Below are 10,067 nucleotides of genomic sequence, written 5' to 3'. Positions count from 1 at the left end.
TGTGTGTGTGTGTGTGTGTGTGTGTGTGTGTGTGTGTGTGTGTGTGTAGGGGTGAGGATGTAGGTGGGGTGGGGATTCTGGGAGCCAGGTAGGAATTATTGCTTTGAAGTTCTAATCATTTACTTGGTATAGAAACAAAAGTCTTAACCTGGCTTTCCTTTGCAACTTGCCTCTGTCTGCCCTCAGATTCGTTCTCAGATCTCTAGCAACAGCGAAGCATGAACTTCAGTCTCAACAACTCAACCATTAAAACAGATATGTAATCTTGGAGATGTGGGTACCCCCTCCAATAATGCATCTGAACCCACTCATACCTGCTTATCCTGAGCAATCCTTGTCAGTGACCTCACATGAGTTAGCCACAGCGGGCAACCCAAAGTTTCTGGGAGCTTTTGTTATATGCCAAAGGGTCTTAAAATTATAGAATTTCTTAAGTTGGAAAAGGGACATCTAGTTGAATCTGATCTTTCACTGGACGAGGAAACTAATGTCCAGAGAGACATGACTACACACAGCTAGGTGGCACAGTGGGTAGAGGGCAAGAATTGGGATCAGGGAGACGAGTTTGAAATCTGGCCTCCGATATTTATTAGCTGTGTGACCCTGGGCAAGTTACTTAACTCTTTCTGTCTCAGTTTCCTCATCTGTAAAATGGGGATAATAATAGTACCTATACCCAAAGGTTGTTGTGAGAATAATAAGTGAGATATTTGTAAAGTGCTTTGTAAACCTAAAAGAGATCTATAAATGCCATTGTTGTTATGATTATTAATATTAGCCAGGTGTTCTGACTACTCTTAGGGAACTCTACTACCTTAGCTGATGTTAAACAAATGATGAATGTTATCATGGCTGTCGGAGATACAGTTGAAATAAATGTTGTAGAGACGGGATGTAAAAGAGAATGTTTTTTTGCAGGGTTGCTTCTCTTGTAATTCATACCAGGAAGGTTATTGCTGTTTGTCCTTCATTTTCTAAGAGGACCATGACATCAGGGAGGGGATGCCATGACATGCAGGCGACCTGGAGTTAAGTGAGGGAGGGCTGTGCAAAGTCACCAGCCTCACTTTCTCCCCTGGCGCCATCTGGGTCCAGTGACCAAATACAGATGAGAACAATTGCAGATGGACCAGGATGCAGTGCCAACTTACGTAGCCACTGCTTCATATAGTGTATACAACATTTTGTACCCATTGTCTTCTACCTCTTAAAAATGGAGGTACATATCTTCAACTTTACTGGTAAGATAACGTGGGTTATTTTTATTACGCAGAATTCAGTTTTATTTTATTTTTCTTTATATTTATTTTATTGTAATCATTGTGTATAGATTTTTCAGTTCTGTTCACTTCACCTTGTGTCACTCTATATAAGTATTCCTATATTTCTCTGAATTCCTCATAATTATAATTTTTGAACAGTATAGTAATATTCCATTCCATTCCATGCATCACAATTTGTTTAATTGTTCTATGGCTAATGAAGACACTTTGTTTCTAGTTCTTTGTTACTACAGAAAGCACTATAATGAATATTTTAGTATATATAATATCTTTCTTATTACTTTTGATATCCTTAGAGTGTATGCCCAGAGCCTAGTTCTGCATTAAAGGACACGAATAGTTTTATTACTTTCTCCCTCGCAATCCCAAATTGTTTTTTTAGGATGTTTGGTCTAATTTATAGCTCCACCAACAAAGTATTAGTGTGCCTATATTACTACAACCCTCAAATTATGCCTTTTTTAAGGTAAAACCTCAGAGTTGTTTTAATTTGCCATTTTTCTTATCATAAATAATCTGGTGCAATCTTTCTTATGATTGTTAGTAGTTTGCAAATTTTATTTTGAGAACTTTATGCTCATTTATATCATTTGACCACTTATCTATTGGGAAATAGCTCTGGGTGTTACATATTTGTGATAATTTTCTCTATATCTTGATTATTAGACCTATATTAGAGATACGTGTGGAAAATATTGTTATAACTTACACTGTCCTTTCTTAACCCACCTGCATTAATTTTGTTCATGCAAAGCCTTTTTCCTAATTTCAATGCCAACCAACAGCAGCAACAACAAAACACACTTCAACTACAACTGGCTCTGGGGCCAAAAGACCTGAGTTTAAATCCTGTTTTGATACTTGCTACCTGTGTGATCTTGGGTCTCAGTTTACTTATCTGTAAAATGAGAGGGATTGAACTAAATGATTCTATCTAGTTCTAGACTGATATTCTTATAATCCTGTGAAAGTCAATTCAAACAGTTGAGGAGCACTTTACAGTCACGAGAAATTAAAAAAAAAGAATTAAATAGCATGTTGCAAAAAGACAAAGGAGCTCAAGACTGACATGAAAATAATGTATCATGCAAAGGTGAATCAAATCATAAAGAAAAAAAAGAGACCTTCAACAAAAAAGAGTCACTTGAGGCACGCCTGGAAAAAAATAAGTGAGAGATGAAAAAGAACATTTGATTTTTAAACACCCAAAATAAAAGAAATGTGAGAAAAATAAATATGCAAAATGGTTAAGAAGAATATGCAATGTGATAATCTATCTGATTTTTCTAGGATTTGGTTTGAGACTGAATTGATGGGTAAGAAGGATCATCAAAGTGCAAAATGGATCTAAGTCAATAAAGACTTGAGGGAATATTAAAGCGTCAGGGGAAAGGAAGGAGCACTGACTTAATATTCAATGCACTAAAGCCCTTCCTCTTCAAGAAGTGAATCAATATATTTTATTGGGCAATGGGGAAAACATAGTGGGAAGTTGCTCAAGTAGGAAGAGGGATAACAGAGACAGGGGAGTTGGATGTGTGCTCCTACTTTGCCTAAATGTAAACAGTAAAGGGATAGCAAATACTTTGGTCTCTCAAAAATTGGCAAGACAGAGGAAAAACAGAGGAAGGGAAAGACTAGAATGAGGAGAAAACAGAGGTGGGTGATAGGGATGGAATCTGAATTCCCAAAAGGAAAAGACCATGTCTTTGGGATCTGAACCCCCAAAAAAGGAAAGTCCCTGGACTTTTCCACATGACCCAGGTCTCTGGCACTTGCCTAACCTTCCCAGTTAATAATCCTTCCCTTCATTTTCTGCTCCTGGCCCCACCCTAGACTAGTACTAGATCATTCCATCTAGACCCCTTCCACTTGGCCCAGTTCTCTGGCATTCTCCTGTGGCACCTGGCACTTCTGGGTCCTTCTCTGTTACCTCCAAGTCACCCCACTTGGTGACTCCTAGATCCTTCCCACAGTCTTTTTGTATATAAGGTCCATCTCCCCCCCTCCCCCCACCCCATTAAATTGCTCAGATTCCTTAAGAGTCTGGTCAATGGCTTGGATTCAATCTGACCTGCTTTTCAATACAAGTGTTACAATAGGGCAGACTCTTAAAATTTTCTCCACCCAACTGGTGATCTAATAAACCTTGTCTTTGTCTGAAAGAAGACTTGGGTCAAATTCATTCTAGGCAGGACCTATGTTGCTATTTTGGGGTCCCAGCACCCCTAGACCTCAACAAGTGATGTCTAAGAATATTCCAATGGTGTAGGACCAGGAGTTGAAGAAGACCCATGTCTGTGGTATAATTCAGAAGCAGATTGCATCAGGCATAGAGTACTAGTGCTGAGTATATTCTTTCTCCTTTACCATTTTCTTCTGCTTTAAAAGACAGGACAGGGAGGGAAGAGGAAAAAATATAAGAGGATAAATAGAGAATAAATAAAAAAATAAATAATAAATCATCAGAACTGTGAATAGACTAGAAAGCAGAATCCAACCATATAGTGTTTATAGTAAATGCACTTGAAACATAAAGATTCACACAGTTAAAATAAGTGACTGGGGCAAAATCTATTATGCTTCAACTGAACTAAAAGATAAAAACCATGGAAAGCAACTATGATTGTAAATAAGGAAATGGAAAAATAGAATTGATTAAAAGAGATAAACAGGAAAGCTACATTATCAGGAAAGGCACCATATACAATGAATTAATATCAATATTTAACTTATATGTACTGAATGGAATAGTATCTAAATACTTTTAAGAATCCAAGTGAATTATAGGGAGAAATTTATTAGTGAGACAAAAAATATATTAGTGAGAAACTTCAATGTGTCTCTTTCAGACTCAAACAAATTTAACAAAAATAAACAAGAAAAACTAAAGAATTGAACGTCCAACTCTTTGTTACTTCTTTTGGGGTTTCCTTTTCTTTCTTTTTTTTTTTCGGATGGGGAAGGCAGGGCAATTGGGGTTAAGTGACTTGTCCAAGGCCACACGGCTAGTTTTGTGATAAGTGTGTTAGGCCAGATTTGAACTCAGGTCCTCCTGACTCCAGGGCCAGTGCTCTATTCACCGTGCCGCCTAGCTGCCCCTATTTGGGGTTTTCTTGTCAAAGATACTGGAGTGATTTGCCATTTCTCCAGCTCATTTTACAGGTGAAGAAACGGAGACAAACAGGGTTAAGTGACTTGCCCAGGGTCACATAGCTAATAAGTATCTGGGCCAGAGTTTAACTCAGGTCATCCTGATTACAGGCTTAGCACTCTATCTCCTGTGCCACCTAGCTGCCCTATGTAACTGAACAGAGTGTTAGAAGTGTTAGATATCATAGGACTCTGGTATTCACTGAATGGGAATAAAAAGGAATACATATATTCTCAACTGTGTATGACACCTCTATAAAAATTGAGCATTAGGGCAAAAAACAAACAAGCAAACAAAAAGCAAAACAAAACAACTCACAAATGCAAAAAAGCAGGGATATTAAAATATTTTTGCTCACTACAAATTAATACAAGTACAGTCATTTAGAACTATTGAAAGAAGGATTAAATAAATTGGAGACTAACAATCATAAATGGATTCATGGGTCAAAGAACAAATAGACAATTTCCTTAAAGATAATGGCAACAAAGTGATAATATATAAAAAATTTGGGGAAATTCAGTGAAAGCAGTACTTATTGGAAAATTTAGTATCTCTTAAACACTTTCATTACAAAAGTGAGAAAGAACAGACTAATGAATTGGGCATTCAATTAGAATATTAAAAAGAAACAGAAAATTAAAAAATTCCAATTAAATATCAAAATAGAAATCCTGAAAATCAAATAAAAGATCAGCAAAATTCAAAGTAAAAAAGCATTGAATTCTTTTATAAAACTAGGAGTTGTTTAAAAGTAAACTCAGTACTTTAGGTAAGTCATTAGCTATTTTGATTTTAAAAAAGGAAAAACAAATATCAATATTAAAACAGGAAAAAAAGGAGAATTTACAATAACTAAATAAGAAATAAAGGAAATTACTGGAGTTTCCCTACTCCCCACATATATGCTCATAAGACTGACAAGTGAAATAGAGCAATATTAATAAAAGTATAAAATTCCCATACAGAATAAGAAAGAGAGAATATAAAATAGCCCAATTTCAGAAAAATAAATTGAAGACATCATAAATAAAACCTTAAAAAAAGAACTATATATATTTATAATTGGCTTCTAGCAAACATCTAAAGAACAATTAATTTTAGTATTATATAAACTGTTTGCAAAAAGAGAAGGGAGCCTACAAAATTTCTTTGACAGAGATATGATCTTAATACCTAAACCAAGAAGAGACCAAAATTCCAGATGAACACTGGACCAAATTTAAAAAAATGGAGCAAATATATACAACATCTATCAAATAAGTATTAGGTGCCATGCTCTGTGCTAAATACTTGGAATACGAATATAAGCAAGCAAGATAGTCTGAAACCACAAGAGGCTTTCATTTTAATAAGGGACAAGGTATATAAGGATGCTACAAACAGATCAAAGGAAGAAGGAAGAGATCTATATGTACAAATATATTTGTAAACAATACTTTTTATTAGAGCAAAGAACTAGAAATAAAATGGGTGCCCATCAAGCAGGGAGTGATTAAACAATTTATGATTCATGAATATAATGGGATATTATGATACCATAAGAAATTTTGAAAGGGATAGATTCAGGGAAACCTGGGAACATATGTACAAATTTCTGCATAGTAAAATGAGCAGAACCAGGAGAATAGTTTGTATGATTAAAATATTGTACAGAAAAATAACTGTGAAAACTTTAAGATTTACAGTCAACATTATGACCAATCAAAACTTCAGAAGAAATGATGAATGATGCTTTCCACCTCTTGCAGAAAGGTGATTAACTAAAAGAATGGAATGAGAAATACATTTTTAAACATAGCCATTGTGGGATTTGTTTTACATGGCTATATTTATTTATTACCAGAGAGAGCTTTATTTGGTGGAAGGGGGAAAATTGGATAAATAAAGATAGTGATAAGGGGTGGCTAGGTGGCACGGTGAATAGAGCACCGGCCCTGGAGTTAGGAGGACGTGAGTTCAAATCTGGCCTCTGACACAACACACCCAAAAAACTAGCCATGTGACCTTGGGCAAGTCACTTAACCCCAACTGCCCTCCAAAAAGCAAAAAAATAAAAATAAAGATAGTGATAATAAAATGAAAAGAAAAAAGAGCCTCGACTTATCATTAATAAAATACCTAGAATAATAGACAAGTTCATAAAATAACAGACATAAGCAGGGCAGCACTGGGACTACCATTTAAAATCTGAGATATAGTTTAAAAACCAAACCAAACCAAACCAAGGCTGTATGTAGTGGAGATTCATGTCCTCTTGTTTTGTTCTTTTTTTTATAGCAAAATGGTCATGTTTGCCGTTTGCAAAATCATCATAACAAAAGGAGGGAAGAGAATCAGCATTTATTAAGTGCCTACTGTATGCCAGGCACTATGCTTAGTGTTTTAAAAATATTATCTCATTTGATCCTTATAACAACCTCGATGAAATAGGTGCTAATATTATTCCCGTTTTGCAGTTGAGGAAACTGTGACGAATAGAGATTAAGTGAATGCCTAGGGTCACGCAGCTAGTAAGTGTCTGAAGTCAGAATTGAACTTGACTCCAAATCTTCTCGACTCCAGGCCCAAGGGTCTGTCTATTTCACTACCTAGCTGTCTTTGGGGAAAAAAAGGAAAATGATAGAAAACAAGAAAAATTCTAGAAGGAATCAGAGGAATTTCTAGCAAGGCATCACTATCAAACAGGGCTAGAAGGGCTGGCTCTCTTTCTTATCCTTGTTTTACTAGAAGCATGTTATTGTCTTTGTTTCTTTCCCCAGTCCCGGGGTAGACCATACTGAGAGGCTTCAGAGAAGATATGTTTTTGTCTCCCTTCAAAACATCCCCCCTAGGGAAAGTTAAGTGGACAGCGGGAAGAGCTCTGACCCTGGAGGGAGGAAGACCGGAATTCTAATCCAATCTCAGACACTTAATAGCGGTGTGATCCTGGGCAAATCGTTTAACCCCAATTTCCTTTAAAAAAAAGTCATCCTGCCAGTATGGCAATTGTGGGTTGTCATGGATCTTATCTAGTCTGAGGTTATTCTCCAGTTTATTTCTCTTTCTAATCGTGTGAGATGTTCTGTGAGGCAACTACCACTACTGTCCCTCAAGAGACTAAATTTTGGGCCAGGGCTGAACCTCCCAAGCCTGAGCCCCGGCCAGGCCAGGCCAGGCCAGGCCAGAGCTTGAGTTGGTAGCTTTGAATTCTAGCTGAGGAGCCCCATGAAATAGTGAAGCCACTTTCCTAGCAAGAACCTATTCCTGCCTCTATTCTCCCCATCCTATCAATAGCTCTGCCTGGACCCAGATCCACCCCTCAGTCCATCACCAATCTCCCCCATCTCCCCACTTCATTCCTTAAAATTTCCTAAGTTGGATTAGATTTCCTGACCTTTGATGATTCTGTACCCTGGGGTAAAGCCCTGGATGGAGGGTCTCTCCTAGTTATGGATCTCTCAGCCGCTGTAATTAGTTTTGAAAGCCTTCAATAATTTGGCCCTGTCCTATGTCTCCAGTCTGCTGATACTTTATTCCCTCCACCTACTCTGTTCACCAATGACACTGGCATCCTTTCTATTCCATATCCCTTATGACTGGAATGCTCTCTCTCCTCATTTCTCTTTTCTCTGCTTCCAGTAACAATTAAAATCCCATCTTCCTCAAGAAGCCTTTCCTGACTCCCCTCAATGCTGGTGCCTTCCCTCTGAATTTATCTCCAATTTATCCTGTATATAGCATGTTTTATATGTTGTCTCTCCCATTAGATTGTGAGCTCTTTGTGGATACATCATGTTTTTGCCTTTCTTTGTACCCCCAGCACTTAGTACAATGCCTGGCATATTGTAAGCACTGGTAACTACTTGTTATCTTGTATTCTATGATCCACGATTCAGCAACTCACACCTTCTTGCTGCTCCTCACATACAACATTTTGTCTTTCAACTCTGTGCCTTCCTACTGGATGCTCCTCGTGCCTGGAATTATCTCCTTATCTCTGCCTCTTGGCTTCCTTGAAGACACAGTTCAAATCCTACTTACTGTATTGTATACTGACTGTATATAGGTAGGTCTCTCCCCTGACACACCACTGCTATTGCCTTGCCCCATTGATCATATGTCTATATATCTTATTTGCACATGGTAATTTTCATGATGTCTTTTCATTGGAGTGTGAATCCTTGGAGGCAGGGACTGTGTAGTTGTTGCTTGTTCTTGTATTGTTAATGTATTTTTGCTTAATGGGAAGATCTTTCCCATCCATTAATAATCCCATGTGACCTGGTTAAGTCACATGGAAGCCTGAGTCATTGGTAGGAAAAGCTTGCTTAATGGGTGGAGCAGGAAAAGGGGGGCTGGAGCAGAGCTAGGAGGAAGTTGGTGAGAGTAGTTAGAGCTGAGGGAGAGAGAGAGAGGAAGCAAGCAGAGAGCTATGAGTGAGTGTTCGTTTGTGGGAAGGTCCTGGCAGGGAAAAGGCTTGGGGATCATGGTGCCCTCTGCAGTGTTATTGTGTATAGATTTCTTTGTCGTTATGATGGATTTGGCTTTCCGGTGTTGGGTTTCTGGTTTTTAGATTTCCTGGTTTTAGAATAGATGTTTTGGTTCTGTTTTCCATGTGGATGGTCTGTCATGTTTTGTGATTCAAACCTGGGAATACGCCTGCATATTCATAGCAGCTGCTGTGGACATTGCGTGAAATAGTCCTTCATTCTTGTTTGTCTTGACCAATGACATCAGAAGGGTGAGGTCTTGACTTGCAAGTAAATTAGATCCCTGCTAACTATTGTCCTGTCTCTCTTCTGCTCTTTGTGGCCAAACTCTTCCAAAAGGTCATCCACAATAGGTGTCTTCACTTTCTCTTCTCTCATTTTCTTCTTATAGTCTGGTTTCTGACCTTATAATTCCAGTGAAACTGCTCTCTCCAAAGTTACTAATGATCAGTCTCTCAGTTGCCTTTTCTCAGTGCTCACTCTCTTTGACCTCTCCTCAGCCTTTGACACTGTTGATCCCTCTATGCTCCTTGCTAATTTCTTCTCTCTAGTTTTTTGGGACACTACTCCCTCCTGATTTTCCTTCTCGGATCACTCCTTTTCTGGCTCCCTTGCTGGATCCTTCTCTAGAACATGGGTTAAGTCGTTTAAGTGCTCCTCAGGGTCCTGTGCTAGGTCCTCTTCCACTGTGTTTTTACCTTTTTTTTGTATCCCTAGGTTCTTAATAAATGCTTGTTGACTTGACCTAAGTTTTCTCACGCCAAGTCCATTGCTCTTTCCATTGTACCATGGTTCCTCACTGAAAATATTTGAAGGTAGCTGTCATACACCCTGCAAGGGTCCTCAAGGCTAACCATTCAATCCTTGTAGAGTAAAGTTAATAAATGCTTCTTGGCTAAATGACTGACCAAACAGATCGGAACTTAAGTTTGAGATGAACAGGGGAAGTTGTGGTTTGGTTAGCCCAAACATATTTTCTTCCTGATGTAATACTCCAAAGGTGTCTCTAGCTCCTTTTAAGTTCATTGCTATATTTTTTCCCTCTGGGCAGATGGAATTTCTAGGGCAAGCCTGAAGAATATTTTGTTGTTATCCTTCTGACAAGGCTCCATATAATTTATCCGTCCCATTTTTCCCTTCCTCTCCAGCTCCTTTGAT

The sequence above is a fragment of the Petaurus breviceps genome, unplaced genomic scaffold, assembly GCF_028583685.1.
Source record: "Petaurus breviceps papuanus isolate PSGF00001 unplaced genomic scaffold, PetGlider_PUasm1.0 118, whole genome shotgun sequence".
Classification (NCBI taxonomy): domain Eukaryota; kingdom Metazoa; phylum Chordata; class Mammalia; order Diprotodontia; family Petauridae; genus Petaurus; species Petaurus breviceps.
Note: the sequence above shows the minus strand (reverse complement) of the source record.